The sequence below is a fragment of the Symphalangus syndactylus genome, chromosome 5 (assembly GCF_028878055.3).
Source record: "Symphalangus syndactylus isolate Jambi chromosome 5, NHGRI_mSymSyn1-v2.1_pri, whole genome shotgun sequence".
Classification (NCBI taxonomy): Eukaryota; Metazoa; Chordata; class Mammalia; order Primates; family Hylobatidae; genus Symphalangus; species Symphalangus syndactylus.
The window spans coordinates 29819614-29846976 of NC_072427.2; the positions used below are offsets into that span (position 1 = coordinate 29819614).

General features: G+C 44.9%; 2 protein-coding genes across 26 annotated transcripts in view; one reads left to right on the forward strand and one right to left on the reverse strand.

Moving 5' to 3' along the window:
* Nucleotides 1-24153, reverse strand: part of TMEM266 (transmembrane protein 266) — a 144809-nt gene extending 120656 nt beyond the window's left edge. Inside the window, exon 1 of one of the 6 annotated variants that reach the window (XM_055277659.2) lies at nt 24039-24153. The gene's annotated coding sequence lies outside the window, so the exon portion shown is untranslated. Of the gene's footprint in view, nt 1-6112; nt 6312-15029; nt 17698-19580; nt 19693-24038 lie in introns of those variants that run through there. The other 5 variants (XM_055277653.2, XM_063638713.1, XM_055277654.2 and 2 more) reach the window with 5 other exon arrangements.
* Nucleotides 24154-24295: 142 nt separating this feature from the next.
* NRG4 (neuregulin 4) overlaps nt 24296-27363 on the forward strand; it is a 138610-nt gene continuing 135542 nt past the window's right edge. For 3 of the 20 annotated variants that reach the window (XM_063638737.1, XM_063638736.1, XM_055277679.2), the window contains exon 1: nt 24523-27087. The gene's annotated coding sequence lies outside the window, so the exon portion shown is untranslated. Of the gene's footprint in view, nt 24403-24522; nt 27088-27363 lie in introns of those variants that run through there. The other 17 variants (XR_010120674.1, XM_055277675.2, XM_063638742.1 and 14 more) reach the window with 13 other exon arrangements.

Sequence of the window (27363 nt, forward strand, 5' to 3'; positions counted from 1 at the left end):
TGATGATGGCCCACCACCGGACAGACACTGTGTTGGGTGATGTTCACAGAACGGTGAATTAAAACAGTCACAGCCCCTGCTCCCATGAGACTTACGGTAGGGCAGAAAAGACAATCGAGTAATTACACTCATAAATGGAGAATTAGAAACTGAGTTAATTATTCTGAAGAAAGGAAGTGATGGGTCTACCAGCACATAAAAGGAGAATCTGGTCTAGATGGTGTGGGGGTGAGGGCATGGAAGCCTTCTTTGAAGAAATAATGTTTGAACTGGGAGCTAAAGGAGATGCAGGAATTAAGTGGGGGAAGTATGTTTCCTCCCTATGGTGGAAGGGAATATGGGACTGTTCGAGAAACAGAAATTAAGCCGGTGAGCCTGGGGAAAAAAGACTGATGGGCCTCACCTGAGGGACGAGTGTCAGGCCAGCGCCGGACTAGGAGCTGCCAAGAATTTGGTCATTACCTTGCTCGAGACCAAGGAGCAGGAAAACTGGTATTAATAGTATCAGCCTTGCTTGCAGTGAGCTGAGATCGCACCACTGCACTCCAGCCTGGCAACAGAGCAAGACTCCATCTCAAAAAAAAAAAAAAGAGTATCAGCACCCTTGACAGCTCCCCACTGCTTGTCATTGCACCTAGCACGTGAACATTGATACAGTTTGGATGTTTGTCCTCTCCAAATCTCATGCTGAAAGATGATCCCCAGTGTTGGAGGTGGGAACTAGTGGGAGGTGCTTGGGTCATGGGGGTGGATCCCTCATGAATGGCCAGGTCCCCTCCCCACGGGAACAAGTGAGTCCTTGCTCTATTAGTTCATGCCGCAGCTGGTTGTTGTTGTTGTTGTTGTTGTTGTTTTCAGACAGAGTCTTGCTCTGTGGCCCAGCCTGGAGTGCAATGGTGCGATCTCCGCTCACTGCAACCTCCTCCTCCCGGGCTGAAGTGATTCTCCTGTCTCAGCCTCCCGAATAACTGGGATTACAGGCATCAGCCACCATGACTGGCTAATTTTTGTATTTTTAGTAGAGACGGGGTTTCACCATGTTGGCCAGGCTGGTCTCGAACTCCTGACCTAAAGTGATCTACCCACCTTGGCCTCCGAAAGTGCTGGGATTACAGGCGTGAGCCACCATGCCCAGCCACACAGCTGGTTGTTTAAAGAGCCTGGCGGCTCTCTTGCTTCTTCTTTCACCATGTGCCACGCTTGCCTCCCCTTCACCTTCTGCCATGAGTAAAGGCATCCTATCAGAGGTGTTAACTGATTATTTCACATCTGCACCCCCACTAACCCAAGTTAATTGCTGCAATTCTGTGCTCCAATAACATACAGGGCCTGACTCCCTCATAATACTCTGTTCAAAGCATTATAATACATTATTTTCTTCTCTCTACCCGACCAACTCTTGGAATACACTTTCCCTTCTTCCCTCCCTTCTACCACTGTTAATGCGTGAAAACCTTTACTGAAAACCTCACCAGAAGCCAAGCAGATACCAGTGCCATGCCGAACCATGAGCCAAAGAAACTGATTTTCTTTATAAACTATCCAGTCTCAGGTATTCCCTTATAGCAATGCAAAATGGACTAAAACAGTCATGCATAACATACATTTGTTAAATTAATGAAGTTTAGAAGTGTTCAAGAAATTTGACATCTAAAGGAAAAAGAGACTATATGTATTTTGAGCAGGCTACAGGGTTGTGGGAAGAGTGTTTTTAAGCAAAGACATGACTTCAGTTTGTTGACGCAATACAGCCAACAGAGGATGAAGAGATGAAGCATGGAAATACGGTTCTGACATAGGTGGGAGGGGATGGAATTGAGAATACAAAGATCATTAGTTTTGAAAAAGAAGAACGATTCTTCCTTTGAGGTAAGAGAAAAGGGTAGGAAAATGGGGAAAGCTCTAGAGGAAAAAACACTACTGCTGGGAGAGGCATTGTTACAGTCATGTGGTCCAGGGGGCATTTTCCTAAATCTGCATGATGCCATCAGATAGGCACTCTTTTCCAGCTGTGTCACGGATTGTCCCCATGGTGGGCAGACTTGCAGTGTGGTGACCATGTAACTGGTAGTGTTGGAAGCTTTCTCATACATTCACCATCTACCAAATTTATACAACAACCTCCAAGTATACAGACCTGATTTACAGATATGGACACTCAGGTTCAGGGAGGTGAAGAACCTTGCCACTGTCTACACTGTCAGTGAGTGTCTGACCTGGAACTGGAACCTAGGTCCAACGGACTCAACCGCGAGGAGCCAGGGCAACTGGGAAGCCTATTCATTTGGTTCCCTTCTTATTGGCTTTAGAGGTTTTGCTTCGTATGGCTGGAACATCATCGTTAGTGAGCCCAGGCACAGTGCAAGGTGATATAGGCAGTTTTTGCCTTAAGGGGGGGTTTAATTTTCATAATGTGACCTCCAGGGTCTCCTATGAATGAACTAAGAAATAAGGCAGTTTGGGGATGCAGAAGGTAAATACTCTGGCAGAGAACACATTATCCTCTTATTGGAAACGGAAGGATAAGAAAGGAATACTGGAGTGCATTACAGGTTAAGCTAACTAAAGATGAGGGCAATGACTTGTCCATAGTCAATAGCATGAAAGAAAAGTAACATGGAGACTTGCCTTCTTGTGACCTTTTGAACTCAGTACACGAATGCCAAGATGACAATAACCTGAGTGGTAACCAGAGAGAGTGATTATAGGTGAGGCAGCTGTTAGAAGACGAATCTATCCCAATAGAAAAAGGGGCCTTCAGAATCATCCCCAGGGTGCCGGGTACAGTGGCTCATGCCTGTAATCCCAGCACTTGGGGAGGCCAGGTGGAAGGGTCGTTTGAAGCCAAGGGTTGGAGACCAGCCCGGGCAACATAATGAGACCTCATCTCTACAAATTAAAAAAAAAAAAATTAGCTGGGCACAGTGGTGCACGCCTGTAGTCCTAGCTACACTGAGGCTGAGGTGGGAGGACTGCTTGAGCCCAGGAGTTTGAGGCTGCAGTGAGCTATCATCAGGCCATTTCACACTAGCTTGGGTGGCAGAGCGAGACCCTGTCTCCTAAAAAAAAAGAAAAAAAATCCATGGCGTGTCCATGCAGAGTTACAAAGCTGTGAAGGCCCTGGGCTAGGAGACAGGTGGCCGCTCCAGCAAAGAACAGCAGGTGATACGGGAACTAGCTCCATCTGTAGAGAGCAGTACTGCTGAAATAATCCTAATGAGAGGACGGCAGGAGGGCTCAGCGGGCAGGTAGTTGTTCCCAGTTTGAAATGGTGCCTTTGGCGGGGCACGGTGGCTCACGCCTGTAATCCCAGCACTTTGGGAGGCTAAGGCGGGCGGATCACGAGGTTGGGAGTGCGAGACCACCTGACCAACATGGTGAAACCCCGTCTCTACTAAAAATACAAAAATTAGCCAGGTGTGGTGGTGCACACATGTAATCCCAGCTACTCAGGAGGCTGAGGCAGGAGAATCGCTTGACCCGGAAGGCAGAGGTTGCAGTGAGCCAAGATCGTGCCACTGCACTCCAGCCTGGGTGACAGAGAGACTGTCTCACAAAAAAACAAGGCAAAACAAAACAAACAAAAAAAGAAACGGTGCCTTTAGGATTTATTTTATTTATTTATTTTTTGAGACAGGGTCTCGCTCTGTCACCCAGGCTGGAGTGCAGTGGCACGATCTCGGCTCACTGCATCCTCCGCCTCCTGGGTTCAACCAATCCTCCCACCTTAGCCTCCTGGGTAGCTGGGATTACAGGCACCTGCCACCATGCCTGGCTAATTTTTGTATTTTTAGTAGAGACAGGGTTTCACCACATTGGCCAGGCTGGTCTCAAACTCCTGACCTCAAGTGATCTGCCCGCCTTGGCCTCCCAAAATGCTGGGACTATAAGTGTGAGCAACCACGCCCGGCCGAAGGATCTTAAAAGGAAACATCACTGTTAAGTCATTGCTGACACAGATAAGGTGGCCTCTCAATTACTGCCAAGTGTCTTTATGCTATCTTATAGCTCTTGCACTTACAAATTGAGGTCTATTTAGTCTGTGCTGTTGTTGACCTCATATTTATTTACCATAATCAAGATTCGCTCTAGTCTTGGCATCTTTTCCAAACTTACGACCTATAGTGGGTTGACTCATGTCCTGCTGCACTGCCCCCACCCCCTCCACTGCCCTAATTCATATCTACCTAAAACCTCAGAATGTGATTTTTTTTTTTTTTGAGACAGAGTCTCACTCTGTCCGAGGCTGGAGTGCAGTGGCATGATCTTGGCTCATGGCAAGCTCCGCCTCCCGGGTTCACTCAGCCTCCCGAGTAGCTGGGATTACAGGCACACACCACCAGGCCTGGCTAATTTTTGTATTTTTAGTAGAGATGGGGTTTCACCATGTTGGCCAGGCTGGTCTCGAACTCCTGACCTCGTGATCTGCCTGCCTCAGCCTCCCAAAGTGCTGGGATTACAGGCGTGAGCCACCATGCCCAGCCAGAATGTGATCTTATTTAGAAATAGTATCTTTGCAGAGGTAACTAGTTGAGGTCATACTAGATTAAGGTGGGCCCTAAATCCAATGACAAGTGTCCTTATAAGGAAGAAGAGTAACCGGGAGACCTGCCTTCCTGTGACTTTTTTTTTTTTTTGAGGTGGTGTCTCGCTCTGTTGCCCAGGCTGGAGTGCAATGCCACAATCTCAGCTCACAGCAACCTCTGCCTCTATGGTTCAAGCGATTCTCCAGCCTCAGCCTCCTGAGTAGCTGGGACTACAGGCGTGTGCCACCATGCCCGGCTAATTTTTGTATTTTTAGTAGAGATGGGTTTTTACCATGTTGGCCAGGCTGGTCTCGAACTCCTGGCCTCAAGTGATCCACCCACTTAGGCCTCCCAGAGTGCTGGGATTATAGGCGTGAGCCCCCGTGCACATCCCCTGTGACCTTTTGAGCTCAGAATACGAATGCCAAGATGGCAATAACCTGGGTGGTAACCAGAGTGATTATGGGTGGGGCAGAGAAGAGAGGGCCTCGGGAAGACAGAGACAGAGATTGGCTTTATGCTGCCACGGCCAAGGAATTTGGCTTTGTTGGAAAAGGAAGAATTCTCCCCCAGAGCCTATGGGGGGAGTGTGGCCCTGCCAGCACCTTGATATTGGACTTCTGTCCTCTAGAACTGTGAGAGAATAAATTCCCATTGTTTTAAGCCACCCAGTTTGTGGTCGTATTTTAATACAGCAGCCACGGGAAACTCATACACGAGTTGAGGTTGTTCTTCCCTTTAGGGAAGGAACTCTCCAGCCCTGGCAGTTCCTCAGTTCACCCTCATATGTAAGTGCCCAGAAAAAAAACTGCTGAATAAACACATTTCCCAGATTTTGAATTGAGGGAGAAGTGTGATGTCCCTTGAGGTAGCACAGAGAGATCAATGGTGACATTAGATAGTATCTGGAAGACCCAAAGGCTGTGTATCAATTTTCATCGTGTGGCTTTAGCTTGAGTCAAACGTAGCATGATTAGCTAAGTCGTGCTAATCAGACTCACAAAAAATAAAAATCAAGCTGAAAATGTATTCATCTGTGTGTGTGTGAGAAAGAGAGGAGGCTTTTATTCCAGTATTGAAAATGCTCATATTCACTACTGGGGCCCCAGGTCAGAACACCTGGAAGCTGCTCCGTGACTGTAAGGCGCATGGAATCAAAGCAAAGAGGCAGGGCACCTTGAGGGGATCCATCTGGGCCACGGGGAAGCCCAGTGACCCTTCCAGGACCACAACAAAGCTTTTGTCTCCAGCACCACAAAGTTCAGGCCTGACAGAGTCAGCGACATTCGCTGCAAATCTGTAGTTCTCTGGCTTCTCTTCTCTATGTTCTCAGGTCAATTGCCCCACTTCCACCCACACGGTTTTTCTCTAAACAGGATGTTAAACAAATGGATACTAAATGACAACTGTGTTCTGGACTTGCCTCCCTTACAAAGAAGGTCACCTTGGCTAAAGTATTGGGTTCTTTCAAATCCACATTTACCATGTGCTTATTCCCACAAGAATGAATACCATCTGTATTAGTTTCTTTTGGCTGCTAAAACAAATCACCAAAAACTTCGTGGCTTCAAACAATAGAAACTTACTCTCTCACAGTTTTGGAGGCCAGAGGTCCAAAATCAAGGTGTCGTGAGGGCCTAGCTCCCTCTAAGGCTTGTAGGGGAAAATCCATTCCTTTCTTCTTCCAGCTTCTGGTCACTCTAGGAACTCCTTGGCTTGTGGCTTCATCATTCCAGCCTCTGTATCCACGGTCATGTTGCTGCCACAACTTCTTCTGAGGCTAATCTTCCTCTGCCTCTCTCCTATAAGGACACTTGTGATTGTATTTATGGCCCATCTGATAATCCAGAATTATCTTAAGATCCTTAACTTAATCTCATCTGCAAAGACCCGTTTTCCAGATAAGCTAACATTCACAGGTTCCAGGGATTTGTGTGGATATCTTGTACAGGACCAGCTTTTGACTTACCAAACCACCATTTGTGGATTTTGAGGACTGGGATTGTATCCGTGTTGATATGTCTTCAATGTCTCACACATGAATGAAAATAAATAGGCAAATTAAGCCAATCTTATTTCCAAATTCAAAGGCACCTCACCGTCACTATGCATAATTGACATCCCTCTAAAAGGTTATCTGACGGCCAGGCACAGTGGTTCACATCTAATCCCAGCACTTTGGGAGGCGGAGGTGGGTCGATCACTTTGAGCTCAGAAGTTCGAGACCAGCCTGGGCAACATGGCGAAACCCTGTCTCTATAAAAAATTCAAAAATTAGCCAGGTGTGGTGGCATGCACCTGTAGTCCCAGCTATTTGGGAGGCTGAGGCTGGAGAATCGCTTGAGCCCATGAAGCAGAGGTTGCAGTGAGCCGAGACTGTGCCACCGCACTCCAGCCTGGGTGACAGAGTGAGGCCTTGTCTCAAAAACAAACAAACAAACAAACAAAAACGGTTATTCAGAGTTTTTATCCTCAATACATGACTGGATTTCATGTGTGCATAGTTGAAAATGAATTACTTCTGGCAATGAATCCATCTTTTCAGGCCAGCCTATTATAAATTGTAATCACAATCAGCATCATCTTTAAATATGCTATCAAATATTCTTGCATAATTATCTTTTGCCCTACCTGTTCAAATCCTTTCTACCTTTTGAGGCCCACCTAATGCCCGACATTCCTAGGAACCATTCATGACAGTTCCTTACCCTCCACACCTGCTCATGACCTTGCCTAACTATGAGGTCTTCTTGCTTGGCCTGTGAGTATCACTTCTGCCTAGGAATTGGTAAACTCTTCCTGAGTGGGATTTTCTTTCTCAAATAAGACTCGATGTATGTAATACAGCATATTGTTGGAATTTCGTTTAATTGTTGGTTTATGAATGTAAAGGGACCGTGTGAATATTTAAGCATAGGCGAGAGCCCACATCAAAACAATACTGTTGTTTACTCTCAGGCAGGAAAGAGGCACCCATTGCTTGAGGGTCCAAGAGAAGGAGGGTATTTATATTGGGTTAATTGACTTGGAAAGTTAGATGTTTGTCTCCTGGAAGATGAGATATTTAACATTCAGCTAGAAGAGAAAGTTTTCTTATGTAACTGGTAACTAGAAAGATAATCAAGAAGCAGGAGAGGTGATTTACTATCAAGAAATAAGGCACAGATCTTCAGGATGGAACGTTAGAAGGCTTGAAGAGCTGCCTTCCTGGCCAGGCACAGTGGCTCATGCATGTAATCTCCACACTTTGGGAGCCCTAGACAGGAAGATCACTTGAGTCGAGGAGTTTGAGACCAGCTTGGGCAACAAAGTGAAACCCTGTTTCTACAGAAAAATTTAAAAATTAGCCAGGCATGGTGGTGTGTATCTGTGGTCCCAGTTACTCGGGAGGCTGAGGGAGGATTGCCTGATCCTGGAAGATGGAGGCTGCAGCAGTGAGCCATGATTGTGCCACCGCACTCCAGCCCAGGACACAGAGAAAGACTGTGTCTCAAAAAAAAAAAAAAAAAAAAAAAAAGCTGCCTTCCCTTCATTCTCCTCCAGAATTTGGTGAATAATTTGTGTAGACAAAATACAGGCCCAATTTAAAAATGTACGTGATAGATCAGAAAAGAACCCTAAGAATCATGAGACTCAGATCTGACACTCCTATATAGCTAAGTCTTGGACTCTTAACCTATTTTAAAGGCAAGGGCTGTGGTGTGATTCATTTTGGTTACTCTCTGTGACTAGAAGTGTGAAGCACATAGAAAGTGTCTGATAAATGTCCGCTGAATTAATGAAGCAACAAACTGAGGGAGAACTGCCTGATTGAGGAGTCCCCAACATGTCGTATCATTAAGTTGTCACAGACCCTGGTGTCTGAAGCTTCATCTCGAACATAAGCCATGATCTTCATATTGCCAAGTAAAACACGCAACCTCTTAGGCGCATTAGACACAACCGATTACTTACAGCTCCTTGAAACACTATTTTGCCTAGCTTTCAGGAGACCACACCATCTGGTTTTCCTCTCCCTTCATTGAATGCTCCTTCTCAATTTCCTCCTCTGGATATTCCTCCTCCTCTTGATCTCTAACTGTTGCTATGCCCCAGGCCTTATTACTCAGCCCCTTTCTCTTCTCCATCTACCTTCTCTCCCAGGGCCTAGGTGAGCTCATTCAATGTCATGGCTTAAAATGTCATCCACATACCCTGGCTCTAAAATTTCTGTCTCCAGCCCCATGTTCTCCCCTGAATTTCAGACTTGCATATCCAACTGTCTACTTGACATCTTCAATTAGATGTCTCGCAGATTGTAAAATGTAACATGATTGAAACAGAACTCTTTATTTCCCCCTACTTAAAATCTGCTCCTCCTCCATCTCCACTGGAATAAATGGCAATTTTATCCCTCCAATTGTTCAGGCCAAAAACCTTGAAGTTAATCTTGACTTCTTTCTCTCCCACCCCACAACCAATCCATCAGCAAATCCTACCAGCTCCACCTTCAAAATATATCCAGAATCCAACCCCATGCCCCACACTGACAGCACCCTGGTTCAAGCTACCTCATCTCTTACCTGGGTTACTGAAACTGCCCCCTAAGTGCCTTCCTGTCTCCTCGCCCCATGTGGTCTACCTCCACATCACAGCCAAGTGACTCTTCTCAAACGGTCTCAGTCATGCCACTCCTCTGCTGTCAATACTCCAAGGTGTCCCAGTAAATTTTATGAAATTCAAATCCTCACCATGGTCTACAAGGCCCTAAATTCTCCCTTTCCAGTTTATCTCCTGTCCCCTTAATCTCAACATTCTCATTCCACAGGCCTCTTTGCTCTTCTCAGCAAAGAGGACATATAATACATTAAAACATATTATAAAATAAAATATTATATAAGTATTAATTTGAGATGTCAATATCATAAAGTGGGGGTAGGGCAAAGCTGTAAAGGAATAGAGTTTTTGTGTTTAATGGGTACAATTTTGACTTTGCAAGGTGAAAAGAATTCCAGACGTGGATGGTGGTGACGACTGCGCAACATCCATGTACTTAACACCCCTGAACCATACATTTAAACATGGTTAAAACTGTAAATTGCATGTTATGTGTATTTTACCCCAATGAAAAATGAAAAATAAAAAATCATTCATATACAGATACATGCATGTGAATAACCAGTCTGAAAGGACAGGCGCAAAAGGTGAATAATAATTATCTACGTGTAGCAGGATTATAGATAACTTTTTTCCTTAATGCAAAAAAGCATTTCTAATTTATGCGTTATGTGAATTATGCAATTTATGTGTGACTTTTATGTATTCCTTGTACAATAAAAACACATGAAAAGCCGTGTATAAAACTTATACCCAATGTGGCAATAGTATTCAACTACAAACAAAATCTGAAAATAAAACATGTGTCACAAACTACAGGCCTCAAACGTCCCATTGAGTATGGTCAATTTCAATGGCCTCATCTCCACAGGAACTGGACGAGAGGCCAGGAGAATTCAGGTTTTCAAATGCAGACTCAGGTGGAAATGCGGATGTTGACTGTCTGACACAGGCCAATCATGCCACACATGAAGAAGCTCTTGCAAAATTCTGAATATTTCTATGACGTGTCATTTGATAGTGTGGTGTCTTTTGACACAGACCAAGCTACAAAGCTGCCTACAGTGTATAATTAAGGGTTTCAGATATACTAAGGTTTTCTTCTGCCAAATGCCATTCATCTATGCTTGACTCTTCCAACAAATATAACTGAAGTACAATTTGTAAAGCCAACTCACTGTGTGAATTATTTTGTCCTGCTGTTTTAAGGAACTGCACCGTATACAGAAGTAGAGAAATTTGGCCTGGCATGGTGGCTCATGTCTATAATCCCAGCAGTTTGGGAGGCCAAGGTGGGTGGATCACTTGAGGCCAGGAGTTCGAGACCAGCCTGGCCAACATGGTGAAACCCCATCTCTACTAAAAATACAAAAATTAGCCAGGCATGGTGGCCGGTACCTGTAATCCCAGCTACTCAGGATGCTGCGGCAGGAGAATCACTTGGACCTGGGAGGCAGAGGTTGCAGTGAGCCGAGATCGCACCACTGCACTCCAGCCTGGGCAATGGAGCGAGACTTAGTCTCAAAAAAAAAAAAACAAAAAACGGCCAGGCAAAGCGGGCCATGCCTGTAATCTCAGCACTTTGGGAGGCTGAGGCAGGTGGATCACCTGAGGTCAAGAGTTCGAGACCAGCCTGAACAACATGGTGAAACCCCATCTCCACTAAAATTACAAAATTAGCTGGGTGTGGTGATACATGCCTGTAATCCCAGCTACTTGGGAAGCTGAAGCAGGAGAATCACTTGAACCCAGGAGGCAGAGATTGCAGTGAGCCAAGATCGTACCATTGCACTCCAGCCTGGGCAACAAGAGTGAAACTCCATCTCAAAAAAAAAAAGAAGGCTGGACGTGGTGGCTCATGCCTGTAATCCCAGTACTTTGGGAGGCTAAGGCAGGTGGATCACAAGGTCAGAAGTTTGAGACCAGCCTGGCCAACATGGTGAAACCCTGTCTCTATTACAAATACAAAAATTAGCTGGGCGTGGTGGTGTGCGCCTGTAATCCCAGCTTCTCAGGAGAGATCATGCCACTGTACTCCAGCCTGGTGACAGAGCAAGACTCCGTCTCAAAAAAAAGAAAGAAAAAAAAGTAGAGAAATTATTCTGTGATACCTAAACCACAGAGCCCAATCCCATCATTGGACAGGAGAGGATGCCAGGACCCAGGAAAGTGAAGCGACTTGTCCAGAGGCTCACTCCTACTTTGTGAAAAAGCTGGGACTAGACCCAGGAAGTCCTGAGGCCTTAGTCCAGTGATGCTGATTTTTTTTTTTTTTTTTTTTGACAGAGTTTTTTGCTCTTGTTGCCCAGGATAGAGTGCAATGGCGCAATCTCGGCTCACCGCAACCTCCACCTCCCAGGTTCAAGCAATTCTCCTGCCTCAGCCTCCTGAGTAGCTGGGATTACAGGCATGCACCACCACGCCCAGCTAATTTTATATTTTTAGTAGAGATGGGGTTTCTCCATGTTGATCAGGCTGGTCTCGAACTCCTGACCACAGGTGATCCGCCCGCCTTGGCCTCCCAAAGTGCTGGGATTACAGGCGTGAGCCACTGCGCCCGGCCGGTCCAGTACTTCTTTTCAAAACTGGGAATGTCATCTTTGGAAAAGGAGAGTAACTAATAACCATCTGAATGTGGTTACAACTGGAAATACGTTTATTTCTCTCTAATCTTTGTCTTCAAACTGGTCCTGCTGGTTCTCTCTTCCCCGCCCCTTGATGATAACTTTGACAGACTTCGTAGCTTTCTGGTTACTCACAATTTCAAGAACCTCAATTAAGGTTAATTTTCAGGTGTTTAAAAAAAAAAAAAAGCCGAATCTGGTCTAAATCAAATCTTTAACTTGACACCCAGTTCAAAGCTCCTCCCCCTGCCCTGGCTAAGACTGAGCACAGCTCGAGGTCTTGCAGCAGGGAAGCAGGGAAAGCCTGCTCTTTCTCTCCTCCTCCCCCCTGTCCCCCACTGCTTCTTGCTTTCCGGGGTCAGTGATGGGTCTGGGGTGGGGGTGGTGGGGACCAAAGAGTAGAGTAAAGGGGCAAAAGTCTTCACACTTGGTTGCAGCTCTCCCTTGGCTGAAAGCATTCTCTGGGTTGCAAGTGTCCAAATGCTGAATGTTCCATGGGATGCAGCTATGGTTTCTCAAGAGGCATTATGAGAATCTCCATAGGGTCTGACTTAGGGGCACCAAATGGAGAGGTGCTCTTGGAGCCCTCACTCTTGGCTGGGAAGAAACAGCCCTCTCCCACCCACACTGGGAGAAGTAGGGACAAACGATCGTACTTTCCCTCACACTGCCCAGTGACTCAACTCTCCTTGAATGCCTCATCTTTCCTTCACACAGGCTGTAGGTGGGTAATGGTGGCCAAAACAGTTCCCCAGTCTTTCTACAGATCTTGTGGGGTTGTGCCTAGCTGTTCCTCTGCAGAAGGTGGGAATACTTACCACCTAGCATCTTCACAAAATATCCCATTCGACATCCCATGAAAGGAATCCTGAATGTTGTCTGCAAGGAGGAGGTACTTCTTAATTTTGTAAAGCCTTGGCACTACACAAAGAGGAAGCAGCTGCTGGAAGTTCCCCAGCAAGGGATCTACCCAGGAACTTCTGCAGAAAGGAGTGGCTGCCTCCCAGACAACCCCCTTTATCATATGGAACGTCAAGGAGCCTAAGGAAAAGACTCTGAAAGTTGCTTCTTCCCTGGGACCAACCAGACTGGGTGTGTCAGGATAAGACAAACTCCTGAGTCTGTCCTTCACTGACTATGTGGCACTGACTGAGCACTTTCCTCTTTATGGGCCTCAGGCTCCACATCTGTAAAACAGTGGGAGGGTAAGTATTTGTCATTTTTGGTGGCCTAGCATTGGAGGACCCTCTGTATTTGGAGGAATATCAAGATAAGTGGCTGGCAAGGTCCCTTCTTCCCCATTATGGAAGCCCAAGAGGGAGGGGACATATTGTCTTTCTCCCTACCCTTGCCATGTAGTTATAGCATGGAAATGTGACCTGGGCTCAGCCAAGAACTTTGAATCCTTAATAAGAATGGAAAAGCCTAGCTGCGGTGGAATAAGTTCCAGAGGTATGGCAGTGTTGACTGGGAGTGGGTAGCTCAGAGTACTAGAGTAGTAGTACTAGAGCACTTGAGCTGTGCCTAGCCACCCTTATTTTCTGAACTGGCTCTCTAAGACCTTATGACTCTGCAGAAGTGCCCATGTTCTTCTGTCATAAACATGCTTGGCTCACAGCCCCCATTTCAATTCCTTTCTTCCTTGTCTCCCTCTATTCTAGAGGCCAAAGCAAAACAGTTGAATTTCCAGACTCCTTAGCATTCAGAAGTAGTCATGTGATACAGTTCTGATGAATAAAATAAAGAAATAAGTCCCTTCTCCAATATGAAGGCAAAACCTGGAAGGAAAAAGGCTTTCATGCTTCATCTTCATCCTTCCTCCTTCTTCCTAACTGGAACACAGATGAAATGCCTGAAGGTGAAGCAACCATCCATGACCATGAACAGACTGCTAAATAGAACCTCAGCCTCTGATGACAGCCCTGAGCAGCCGGACAAGCCCTGGATTTCTGCCTCTAGACTTTTTACACAAGGAAAATAAGATACCCACCTATTTAAGTCACTGTTTTTCGGATTTTCTTACTCCCAGATAAACACAGTCCTTCCTGATCTACTTCAATATTAGGAATATTCAATAAATGCAATAAAGGTTGCATAATATTCAATAAATGCAATAAAAGTTGAGCTGATAATGGTATTCACAGTTGTACAATATCTTATAGTTCATAAATTGTCATTACTGCTGAAGTTCCTCAGGGTAGGTTTCTTTTTTTTTTTTTTTTTCTTTTCTGAGACAGAGCCTCACTCAGTTGCCCAGGCTGTAGTCCAGTGGCAATGATCTTGGCTCACTGCAAAGTCCACCTCTCGGGTTCAAGCAATTCTCCTGCCTCAGCCTCCCGAGTAGCTGTGACTACAGGCGTGCACCACCATGCCCCGCTAACTTTTTGTATTTAGTAGAGATGGGGTTTCACCATGTTGACCAGGCTGATCTCGAACTTCTGACCTCAGATGATCCACCTGCCTTGGCCTCCCAAAATGCTGGGATTACAGGTGTGAGCCACCACACCCGGCCCACCAGGGTATGTTTCTGTGGCTTAACACCAGAGACTCTGGCTGGTACCTTGAGCTCTTAAGGTCTCCTCCAGCTCTGATAGTCTATCCTCTTTAAGAGGAACATTCCTCTTACTATGCAAACTCATATCAACCTCAGCTTTTACAACTCAACCAAAGAGAAGAGCAATCATCTCACTTGAGGTGGTTCATCACCAAACCAGGCCCTATCTCCTCCTGCCTTCTCTGTCCTTTGATCTATTCCCTAAAGCCAACAGCCAACCCACCCATGAGTCGACCTAGCCTAGTGCACAGAGCTACCTACTTGACTAGACTTACAATTTCCAGAGGCAGATAGATTCCTGCTAACTAGGCCGAATCTGAGTTCAGTATGGCATGTTTGTAAAATATTTTGTAGTTTGGAAACTTAAACTATCTTTTTTCTACTATGTCACTGATCCTTGCAACAATCCTGAGATAAACAGGGCAAGCATAAGGACACTGATGCCCACAGAAGTGATGTGCTGTAGGTTCTAGAGATGATAAATAAGATGACCGTATGATGGGAGAAAGTGTGGGAAGGAGAATGTACACTAGGCTAGGAGTCACAAAGCACAGGCACCATGTTCCAGCCCTGCCACTCGTTAGTAGCTTGACCTCTTGCAAGTCTACCTGTCTGGATCCAGTTTCTTCATCTGTACAACAAGGATGCTGGATGTATTAGTTAGTGCAGGCTGCCATAACAGAATATCATAGATTGGGTGGCTTAAACAACAGAAAGTTATTTTCTTACAGTTCTGGAGGCTGGAAGTCCTGGATCAGGATACCAGCATGGTCAAGTTCTGGTAAGGGCTCTCTTCCTGGCTTGCAGACAGCCACCTTCTCAATGTGTCCTCACATGGAAGCAGGAGAGAGAGATAGTATCTTTCTTTCTCTTTTTATAAGGGTACAGTACTATCAGATTAGGGACCAACCCTTATGACATCATTTATCCTTTATTATCTCCTAAAGACCCTATCTCCTGATAAGTCACATTGGGGGTTAGGGCTTCAACATATATATATACTTTTTGGAGGGGATACAACTCAGTCCACAGTACTGGATATGATCTTTGGAGTTCCTTCCACCTGTTAGCAGTGTTCTAGACTTAGAACACTGAAGATACAGTTGTCTATGGAATTAGCAATTCTACCTTGCCTCCTTTTGAGAAACTGCACAAGGCTTATTTCTAGACTATTCGTAGGGAACATTTTGGAGATCATCTGGGTAAACACTTTCCCATCCCTAGGGCAATTAACAAGCCAAAGGTAATCTCTGGCCAAATCAGGTCTCTCCCAAAGTTGGGGCCTTAAAGTTTTTCAGAAAGTATGTATTTTAACTGTCACTTTTAGCCTTTCGGTATGGCATGCAATTTCTGCTACTGCATTTAGAAAGAAAATAATGATGACTGTCAGTTGGAGGTGGGTTTTAAATCACAAGTCTCCAGCTAAATTTTCTAAGAGCCATGAAGATTACTGAGCAATTGTGGCCTTTCACAAAAGCACAAAGTACCTTGTCAGTTCTACTTTATGCAGCACCTGGAAGTGCTGTCTTAGAGTGGCTTTATGGTCAGAAGCAGGCTCTGGTGGGGAGAGCTGGCCCTTTGCAGGTCAAATATAATTCCCTCCAGTCAAAATCAAATATTTCAGATTTCTCCAGAAATATTAATTATTTTTGGCTTGATATACTTATTGTCAAAGGCCGACAAGTACTTTGAGCACTTAAATTACAATGCCCCCCACAAAAACATGCCCCAAGGATTATTTTAACAGTCACAGGATGTGTTATTGCATACTTTAAGCTCTTAAATACAATGCCAAAAAAAAAAACAAACCCAAGAATGATTTTTTCCTTTTCTTTTTTTTTTTTTTGAGACGGAGCCTTGCTCTGTCACCCAGGCTTGAGTGCAATGGCGCAATCTCGGCTCATTGCAATCTCTGCCTCCAGGATTCAAGTGATTCTCCTGCCTCAGCCTCCCGAGTACAGGCATGTGCCACCACACCCAGTTAATTTTTTGTATTTTTAGTAGAGATGGGGTTTCTCCATGTTGGCCAGGCTGGTCTCAAACTCCTGACCTCAGGTGATCCGCACTCCTTGGCCTCCCAAAGTGCCGAGATTATAGGTGTGAGCCACCACACCCAGCCCCAAGGATGATTTTAATAGTCCCAGAATGTGCTGTTGCATCTAGACCTGAGGCCTTTAGGAGTAAGAAGATGGTCTGCATGTCTGTAATTTGTTTACATCTCCTTATTTATGATATAATCTACAACTGCTTATAGACTCTAAATTTTCCTTGTCTGTGTGATTTCAAACCCAAATTTACCTTTCATGTATATTATAACCCAATCTTCATCTTCATTTGACCCAAACTATCTAAGTTCTGTATTCTTCAAACTAGAAAGATGCTGAGTTTTCTGTATTGATCCTATGGAGAATGGTTCTCAAATGGGGGTGACTTTGCACCCTAGGGGACATTTGGCAATTTCTGGAGACATTTTTGGTTGTCACCACTGAGGATGGGGGGTAATCGTGGTAGTACCAGTAGCATCTAGTGGGTAAGGGTCGGGGATGCTGCTAAATATCCTACAATGCACAGGACAGCCCCCTGCAACAAAGAATTACCTGGCCCCATGTGTCAACAGTGTTGAAGTTGAGAAACTCTGCTACAGAATCTCAAGATGCAAAGCATATGGTCCTTTGTGGCTTCCAGGGTTGTGGGGTGGGAATCTCTTATACTGGCAGCACAGCTCTGGCACTCTTCATGACCCCAGGGACACACACAGCAGATGCCGATGAAATCTTAGGCTGTCTTTGCCAGGCCAACTCACACCGCCAATAAAGGGGTTAATTTTTTTTTTTTTTTTTTAAGTAGGCAGCCCTTCCTTTGATTTTCATCCAACTTCAATGTCCTCTTCACCAGGGCAGGAAGCAGAAAGCAAGCAGGACTAGAACACAGTGGCTCCAGAGCAGGCCTATAGCAAGGTCTGAAGGGTTGATAGATTTGATACTCACAGCTTTACAGCTCATTTTATTCTGAGAGTAGAGAGTATAGAAAAAACTTCTAAACACTTCTTAAAAATTCTAACAGCTTTATAGGTTGGTAGGATTTCAAGCTACTTTTTAAAAGCATTAAATTATTCCCTGGGCTCCCATTATTTTAATTATTTCTATATATCCCTCCTCGTTCCAAAAAGGTTCTGACACGGGTAACTCTCCCTGTGGTGTTGACTTAATTATCCCATATCAAGCTTACATGAGCTCCAGGACTGATCAATACAGGTTTCAATTTAGGAGGAAAAAGGATTTTGGAAGGGCCAAGTAAAACTATAATGTTTTGGCAGTTAAAAGATATGAGTTAAATTCCCACTATGTGTAAAGTTATAGTGCTAAATACTGAGGAAGATATTTTTTAAAAGTATAAATCACAGCTGGTGCCCTTAAGTAATTCATACTCTGTCTGAGAGAGATAGGCTCCATGCCCAAGGGAGGCTGTCTTCTGTTACAAAGCAGGCTGTGCTTGGTGGCTCCTGGGCAGGGGCAGCCCTCGACATTCTTCCCTCCTCTGGCCAGGGAAGGAGGGGCAGAATAGGAAGAGGTGAGGGTGGTTGAGCGGGGAGTGCAAGGGACAAAGCCTCAGAAGTGGACGCACACTGGGGAGTCTGAGATATAAGCAAACTAAATGAGAACCGGATCTTAGAGGTCCTGATGGCCACAGGGAGGCATTAGGGTTTTATTCTGAAGTTACAGGCACGTACACAGGAAGTTATATGATAAAAAAAAAATAGCATTTGTTGGGTGCTTACCCTTTACTAAGCATACTATTTAATCCTCTGCCGTAGCTACTTTTCCCCCATTTTACCGATGAGGACACTGAGGTACGAGGGTTAAATCACTTACTCAAAGCTACTCTAGCAAGTGCTAGAGCCAGGATTCGCATCATAGGCAGAGCCCACACTCTTAACCACTTCAGACTGCCTCTTGATAGAACAGGAAGCTTGACAGCAGAGGAGAGACCAGATAGACACGGACACCGGTAGGAAGGAGCTGCCGACAGACAGCATTTCAAAGAGTAGAGGAAGTCAATGGGGTCAGATGTTGCTGAGCCATCATGAACGAAATCTGAGAAACAGCCATTGGATTTATATTAGGCAATCACCGGTAACCTTTAAGAGTTCTGTTTCAGTAGAGGGGTGGGGGCAGGAGCTCCTTGCAGGGTATCAAGAAGGGGAGTGATAGCAGATAGAGCCTTGCATAGAAACTGACAGTTAAAAGACAGGGAGAGATGGAAGAGAAATTTCCAAGCTTTTCTTTTGAGATTATGTCCCAAAACAATGGAACCTTTTCTTTATTGAGGAATTGCAATATATTTCACCTTGTTCTTTTGTTTTGATGGGCAAAGCTAACAAATTTTAGGAGTCATGGTTAAAGGAGAATTAGCAAGTGTCAGAGAAATTGTTTTTTAAAAGCCCTGCATCAAATTCAGGTAAAGTACAAAGATTTGACTATTTCAGAGGAAACTGTCATGGGCAGAAGGTTAATTGGCCTTATGCATTGTATTGGCTGGAGAAAATGGCAATTGTGTAACCAGGGTGGGATAGTGTGAGGGAATCGTAGATAAAATAACTTGCTTCAGATCCGTTTTGAGCCAAGGGAAAGAAGCTGAAGCATTGCATGCATTGCGGCTTGACAGTGAAATCTGGAGAACAGCTGCCTGGACTTCCAAAAACCTGGGCTGCAAAGGGCAAAAATACTTATTAAAATTCCTTGTTTTAATGAGTTCTGGGAATAGGAGTTACCAGCCTCTGTCCTAGCTACTAAGTAGTTTCTATTACAAATCAGAAGCAGTTTTAGGGAGGCTGTGTTTTTTGAAGGGGAAATCCTCTCCTGGCGGGTAATTCAGACTGCCTAGGGCAGCAATTAAAGCCATCCGGGAGGAGGAGAGGAGGCCTTTGTGGCTGAGGAGCAGTTTCTCTCAGGCTTCTTCCCATAACCATGAACTCCCTTTAGCACCCCAGTGTAGTCCATTCTAAAGTGTTCTACAGATGAATCAGTCCCCAAAGTGCCTATGATTTTGCTGCGGCCCAAGAACTACTGCAAACAATAGATGAATGAAAGACATACGTAGAGTCCTTCCTGGGACTGCTTACACCAAAGAGATCTCAGGCTGTGATGCTTCTCAGACACATGGGGTAAGTGATTTGGCAATGAACTCTCAGACCCTGGCTCAAACAGGGATGACACCAACAGGTATTTAATGTTTAAAAAAATGCAACAGGCTAATAAGGCAGGCAGTGCAAGGATTTACCTGTCTGTGTAAAAAGCCAGTAGGAATGACCGTAGGTTCCTTTTCCTTTCTAGTGACTCAGGCCACTGGGACAGTTGATGGTTGGCTGAAGGAATCCAGAGTCTCCTTTGGAAGTTCTTCAAAAACATTATGCATCCCCATTATAAGGGAACCCACACAGATCTCTTCTCCATCCCAGACCATCTCCCCACGTACCATTTGCTGCCTCGTCACACATCCCAACCCTCAGGTGACTTTTTCCCCATCTTTACAGGTTCCTCTCTCCCCAATACCGGCTCAAGAGTAAGCCAGATCTTTCCCGATTCTTCTCCACTTTCTTGCTGTTCCCCCAAACAACACATAAAGCTTTTGCATTTTAGAGGTTTCGTTGCTCACTACAGAGAACAGTAAGGACTAACAAAAACAAAAAGTGTGGGAAGCTGGAAAGATTCAAGGATGCCATAGTGATTTGTTGATTCTTTTTTCACGGTACCAGAGTTGGGGGAGTGAACAAAATAGACAGAACCCCTGCCCTTTGGAGCATTCATTCCATGGGGGAGATGGGCAATACACTTAACAACTAATTAATATAGTATGCTAGGAGGTGCTATGAATAAAAGCAAACCAGGGAGGAGGAATAGGATGCTGTGGGAGTGGGGGTAGTTTTAAAGGAGTGGTTAGACTATGAGCAAAGCTGAAATGAGGCGAGGGACCATGAAGACATCTGTGGGAAGAGTATTCCAGGGGAGAGAACCATTAGTGCTAAGGGCCTGGGGTAGGGGGAACAGCAAGGAAGCCAGTGCGGATGGAGCAGAATAGAATGGGAGGCCAGAGAACTATGGGGCAGAGAGCGCTTCATCTTGCAGTCAGAGTGCAAAAGGGAATGAGCCCAGAGTTTGAGCTGTGCTGACTTGGGCTCAAATCTCGGCTCCTGCCCCTTAGGTCATATACCTTGGGCTCCCCCACTTCTTATCTATAAACAGTTGACCACAAAGAGTGGTCACTGCAATATGGGATGTGCAACTTCCTATCACAGGACACAGCACACGACAGCCATAGTAAGAAAGAGAGACTGATGAAAATAAAGTATTTCAAAGTAATCTTTGAACTTCTTTTGTGATTCAAGATTGTCAACAACTGAATAAAAATCTCATTTTAAAGAATACTAAATTAAGAAATACTTTAAGAAAAAACATATTTCACAATGAAGTAGCTTACAAGATCAATCAAGGAAAAACAAATATCCCAGTTTTAGTGTTTTATTCAACAATGTACTAAAATATTCATTATAATCAGTTACCACAAGACATGTGAGTTTCATAGCTTGGAAAACTTTTCCCCCACTGTCCCAAAAACTCTCGTGAAGGGAATAAAAAAATTATGCTTAAGCATTAATAGTTTCCCATATGACTTTCCCAGTTTAAATACATGTTTCAAGAGAAAAAAAAGGTAGTCCAGAAACATTTTTATATTTCCTGAATTGGCCTTTGCATGATAAAGCCTTCTCAGCTCTGCATTAAATGAAATCCTGCTTGAATGGAAGACAGCAGACTAGTCAGTTTCCCAAACTCTTCAATCATGAGACTCCCAACTGAAGAAGATAGTGACGCTTCCCATAGGAAAACTCATTTCCTCCCCAGAAATCAAGTAACCCCTCTCGTTTTCTGCTTCTTGCCCAGTAACATCAGGACTCATCTTGAGTTTATCTGATCATAGACTAGAAATCCCCAAGACAGAAAGATCCTGTCTCAGCATTTCTGTAAACACCAGGGAATGTGCTCCTCCTAAACTCAGTGTTTTCCACAAGGCAAGAATACTATGTACAAACCGCTATACTGTTTCAAAAGAACACAGTGTAATGAAAAAGGTAACATCATGTTGCTCTAAAACCAATCACATTGACCAAGGTAAAACCAGAGCTTATAAAATTAAAAGAGATAGTCTTATATTTCCTACTTATATTGCACACATGCAATTACAGTTCAGCTATCATATCCCAACATCTTGTGATAACCATTTTCATTTTTTGCTTCTAGCTCTTACTATTCTTTTTATCACAATATTTTAGGGTGGAGGTATTTGGGGGAGGAGGTAAGCAGTTATATACATCCCATTTTCCCACTGTTGTTCAAAGCAAGGTGAAAAGCCAGGGAAATAAACACATGCACTGAAGAGAAATTCAGTCTTTAGGATATGATGTGATAGGTGTATGGAATATAATTTAATATTTAATTTATAATTAAAAGCTGTTATTTGTATGGGATATACCTTCCAAATAATTCCTTCTATTCACCTATACCTTTCTCACCACTATCTCATCTATGTGACCTGAGTAGAAAAGCTATTAGCCCCACTGGGTGAATTTTCACTGATGCAACTACAGCAATTTCTAAGTCCATGAGAACTGCTAGGAATGTTTAACAAAATCCAATACCTGCATTACAATAATGCACTTTAAAAAATGATTAAATACACATCCATAGCTGAATGCACAGATTCCAAGAACTTTGAATGCACAATTGCTACAATCATAGAGAGACTGGATTACAATCCACGGCTGGTATGGATGGATTCCTTCCTCCCATTAAGGCACTCACAGGCAAGTGTGATAGACAATGTTGCTCTGATGACTGGCAGTGAGACCAGAAGATAGTGTGCAGGGCAGCAAGGAGTGTAGGGTGGGATGCAATAATGGAAAATGGGAGTGATTCATTCTACTTGATGCATATATGTTTTATGGGTTTAAATCTGGAGGGAAACAACTTTTTAAACTCAACTCCTTGTGTGGGAGAATTAAATGGAAGCACATCTTGGACCCCACTTTTTATAGGTTTAGTGCCACCTCAAAAAATCCCATACTGACCCATTCTGAAACAACAGCTTTTCTTACTGGAAAGCCACAAAGTTGGTGCAGAATCTATGAAATGGAAAATCAGACCCAAGTCAACGTGCTCATGCATAAGCTTGATTTTAATGAAAAGGTACATGGAGCAGCCGCACCTGGAGGAAAAGCCCCCTCAGGGCTCCCCACCTCCAGTATCCCCATGCGCTTGAGTTTGCATCCTTACCCTGTCCCTGACTGTGTGACCTTGGGCAAGTTAGTTAACCTTTCTAAGTCCTAGCTTGTTCATCTTCAACATGGACGTAAGAGGTTTGTTGTGTGGACTAAATGAGATCATACACAACTAGTTTTAGCTCAGTACCTGGTACATATGAACATTTAAGAAACATGTCCTTCTCGTGATTAGATGTGACACTCAGACCATATTTTAGAAGCAATTACAGTTCAGCTATTATATCCCAACATCTTGTGATAACCATTTTCATTTTTTGCTTCTAGCTCTTACTATTCTTTTCATCACAATATTTTAGGGTGGAGGTATTTGGGGGAGGAGGTAAGCAGTTATATACATCCCATTTTCCCACTGTTGTTCAAAGCAAGGTGAAAAGCCAGGGAAATAAACACATGCACTGAAGAGAAATTCAGTCTTTAGGATATGATGTGATAGGTGTATGGAATATAAACAAATCATATAATTTTAACCTCTAACATATAGGGCATCAAATCATAGGTAGGTCTTATTTTAAAAGAAACAAAAGCCAAGCAGCATTAAAGAGGATAGAAGGAACCCATATGGGCCTATTGCTAGCTCAGTATTGGTGACTGTGAAACAGGGATGGGTGAGCTAGATTATGGGGGGGGTTTCATGGGGTCTGACTTCCAACAGGTGGCTAGCTTTAGTCATGTTCAGATGCAAAACCGTAATGAGTTTGAGTATGCAAGTCCCAGGGATTCTGCTGAAGGCCTTTTCTCTACCATCAAGGGAGACAATTTTCTAGGTTTAAGCCTCCCTGGCAAGTTAGCAAGCAGGGAACTGCCTGCCCTAGCTTGCACCTGTCCCCTAAAGGGGATTCTGGCCTGACGGTGAAAACCCACCATCCCTTCCAGACAGCCCATTCTGCCGCTGGGGCACCTCCCGACAAACGGGGGAAGCCCACTAGGAAGTGGTCACGACCAACCAAGCCACAAATCCTCAGGGTGTGGGATTTCCACCTCTATACCACGTCTGAAAACCGAAAATAGGCGCCCGCTTGCCATACTGCAATGGGATTCCCCCCAGCAGCAACCCCCCCTTCCAGCTTGCATGTTTTATTAATAAATGCAAGATGGCACACGGAGGCAAAGAATGGGAGGTAAGGCATCTGCAGCTGGACCCGAACCAGGGCAGTTTGCAAAAATAAATAAGAAGCATGTGACAAGAAGCAGGTCCCCAGGCTGGAGCTGAAGCCCTGGGCTGCCCCATGCACCCTCGCCTGGCTCCCCCGGCCAGGGGGATGAAGGTCAGCAGCAAGATCCCAGCCCTTCCGAGCACGCATCCTGCAAACCTTGACCGGTCCCCCCACCCCCCGCCCCGACCACAGGACTTGGGCAGTGAGGCAGGGGAAGCTCCAGCCGCGGCCGGCTGTGAGGACACATACCTGCTGCCCGGGCTCGGGATTCGCTCGGCTCTGCAGCGGCGCTGGCCGCGGCTCGCGCTCCCGGGGCTCCCCTCTCCGCCCCCCCGCCCCCTCGCGGCCCCGCCGCTCCCTCCGCCCCTCCGCCCACCGCGCTCGGGGGCGCGCGCGCGGCCTCGCGCCGGCGGCTTGGCCGGGCCCGCGCCTGCGCCCTCGCTTCCCGCCGGCCGCGCGCACGCGCGCTCCCGAGGCTGCGGAACGGCGGCGCGGCTGTCTAGGAAACCGCGGCGTCGGCTGGCAGGGGCTGGCGGCCCGAGCTGGGCAGGGGGCGGAGGCGGGGGCTCGGCCGTCTCCGGGGCTGCCACGCAGAGCGGGCTTCGTGGCGTGGGTGAGGGGGTCGCGCGGCAGGATCGGGGCCTGAGTGCGAGCGTGTGGAGAGGCGAGGGGGCCGCGAAGGGTGGATTTGACGGGGAGGCGGGCGGGGCGCAGAAGCAACAAGTGCGGAGGCCGAGGGCGTCTCTCTGGGAAGCGAAGGACCCCCGCGGGATTTCGTACAGCTGAGAATGAGAACCTCCCGTCGCTTTGGCGCAGCGCTTTGCAGTTTCCAGAGCGCTTTCCCAGTTGCTCCGTTTCATCCGCGCGGGGCGCCCGGTGAGGGAGCGGACGGCACGCAGTGCCCCCTGCGCTTGGAGGCCACCGAGGGGATAACGCCTCTTTCTGTGTGGCCGGAGTCATAGCACAGTCAGAGTCCCTTGACTCTCAGTTGGCTGCCTGGGAGAAAAATACCTGTCAGTACATTCATTTGATGGCCTCAGCTCAGTACCCTTGTAGGACCGTGTTTCTCCTCTTTTTCCGTTTTTCGTTACCTGACTCTTAAAAAGCCTTTTTACACGTCCCCATCTCCTTTCCCCATGAAATTCCAGTACCTCAGATACACTGTCGACCTGCTTATGTGCTGTATGTGTATCTGTGCTTGATGCATAAAAAGTAACATTGCGCCCCTTGGAGGCAGCATCGCCCCGGTGGAGAAGCCTGTCCTAGGGCCATGGTTCCCAGTTACCGGGTGGGTTAAGCGGAGCCACTGAGCAATCTGGATGCACCCACAGATATTGTCCGTGGTTAAAAAAAAAAGTCCTCACACATAATGGGTACAACTCTTTCTAATTAATGTTTGCAAGGGCTGCTGTGAATACGGCCATTTAAGCAGCTTCTGGATTAATAGTAGCTTATTATCGTTTGTCTTCTCCACCAATTCTTGCTAAAAATATAGCCATTTTCCTATAGGGTGTTGCCATTTTTATGTTAAAATATTTGAAAAGATGGGAAACCCTTGTTTCTAGGACACAGAGTTTCAGAATGGCTTTTGGCTCTGCAGATAGGCTTGATTTCTGATTCTTGTACCTCTTCTAAAGGGTTTTTATTTGATTAGGTCCAGTTGGTCTTTTCTTCCTACCGTAGCTTTTTTAGTATGGATATAATGGAAATGGTAGAGTTGAAGGACTTCAAAACCACCTCTTGGAATTGCCCCACAGTCTTGGATTATACCTTCCCTGGATTATACGGGAATATCTATACAGGGAGTATCTACTTCTGGCAAACTGAGAAAAAAAATGTAAAATTTCTTCAGATCCTCCTTCGCCTTTCAGCATTTCCTACTCAACTCTAATCTCTAATGGTGGAATTTCAGAGGAAGAAACACTTGGAGATGATACTTGTAGAAGCTACCTGGGTTGCCAAAGGATTTTTCTACATTTCTAGACGGAAGAAATGTGGAGTAGAAAAGAGAAAGTGGAGATGGGTTAAGAAAAATTAATGGAGGATGCATGGGAGGGGAGCTATAGATTTCTGACAGTCGGTGACATCATTTTAACTAGGTACACTTTCTTTAGAAAAAGCTTTGGCATAGCTTGCCCAAATTGTTATCCACTCCATTTTCCACCTTAGTAGAACGCTACTTAAGATTTGATTGAAACTATTGAGAAGCATCCAGTTATAACGCTAATTAACTCTCAGAGTACGACAAGTATTTTGAAACTTGCTGAGAGAAATTTGAAGACCACTTCAAATTTCTACCACGAATCTTTGTATCCTAATAAAATTTTTTTGAATTCGGGTTCATGCTACTTCACGGGAACATTTTTTTCTACAATGGCTCTTTATAATATAATAGCCATTGTAGAAAATATTTATATTTATAAATATATATTTATAATATAATTGCCATTGTATTGAAAATTACATGCTAATAACGTTTACCTATGTCTTTTAAGTGTTCTGGGTTTTTTCCTTTTCTGAGTAATCCGAGTTAATGGAAATTGTAGGTGCAACCATTTCATGGTGTAGCGTGAAGTCAAAAATCCCAAAACATGTATAATTTGTCAACTTTATGCTGCCCCCTGGTGATGTCTTACTTCACAGCACCTCCCCAAACTAAAATCTCCCTTTGATAAATTTTTTAGGGTATTGAAAACTTAAATCAAGTGTGGACGAGATGCCATTCTGCATTCTTCAAACTGGGCCTTCTCTTGTTTTCAAATACCCTGAGGCCTAACACCGGAGGAGGATTAGCCCTTGAGGCTGATCAGTCTAGAGGAACTGTGAAGATCTGCCACAGATCTCGCTTTCACTTGGAGCATTATTCTTGAACTTAACTGGCTTACAAGACTCACTTGGGAACACTTGCTTAAAATCAGATTCTGTGAGTCATAAATTCAGCTGATTAGAAAAAAAAATCGGATTCTGGAGCCTCCTTTCAAACACCTTGAAATCTAATATCAGGGGGTTGACTTGTGATTTTTTTTAACCGCCCCAGGTGATTCTTATTGACAGGAAAGGGTGGGGGAATCCTAGAGCTATAAATAGTACAGGTGCTGCTTCAGTGCCCTGCAGGTGAGTAATGAGAGGGAATTTTGTGAGTAAAGGAGCTTAGTAGCAACAGGAAAGTATAAGAGCTGTAAAGCAGAAGTGGAACTGTGGGTTTAAGCTTGGTATATCACTTTCTTGCCGGACATACCTGTTTGTTTCTAACGTGGCTGTAGTTGGCATTCTATCCCATACCAAGATACCTTTTGAGGTAAGTCAGATTTTCTTTTAGTTAAAAAGACTGCCTTTTCAAGAGTACCAGGATCATATAAATGGAAAATTTGTACATGTATGTAGCTGCAAGATTATGGGAGGATAGATTAGAGATGACGTTGATCCTGTGAATGTCTGAAAAAGATTGGTAGCAGAGTTAAAGCTTTTGTTCTCTTGAGATAGTTGCTTCTGAAAATAGAACAAGTGAATCTGATGCCATGTGATTTGTGAAAATTTGAATAATGCCCGAAGTCCTTAAATTGTTAATGTGATA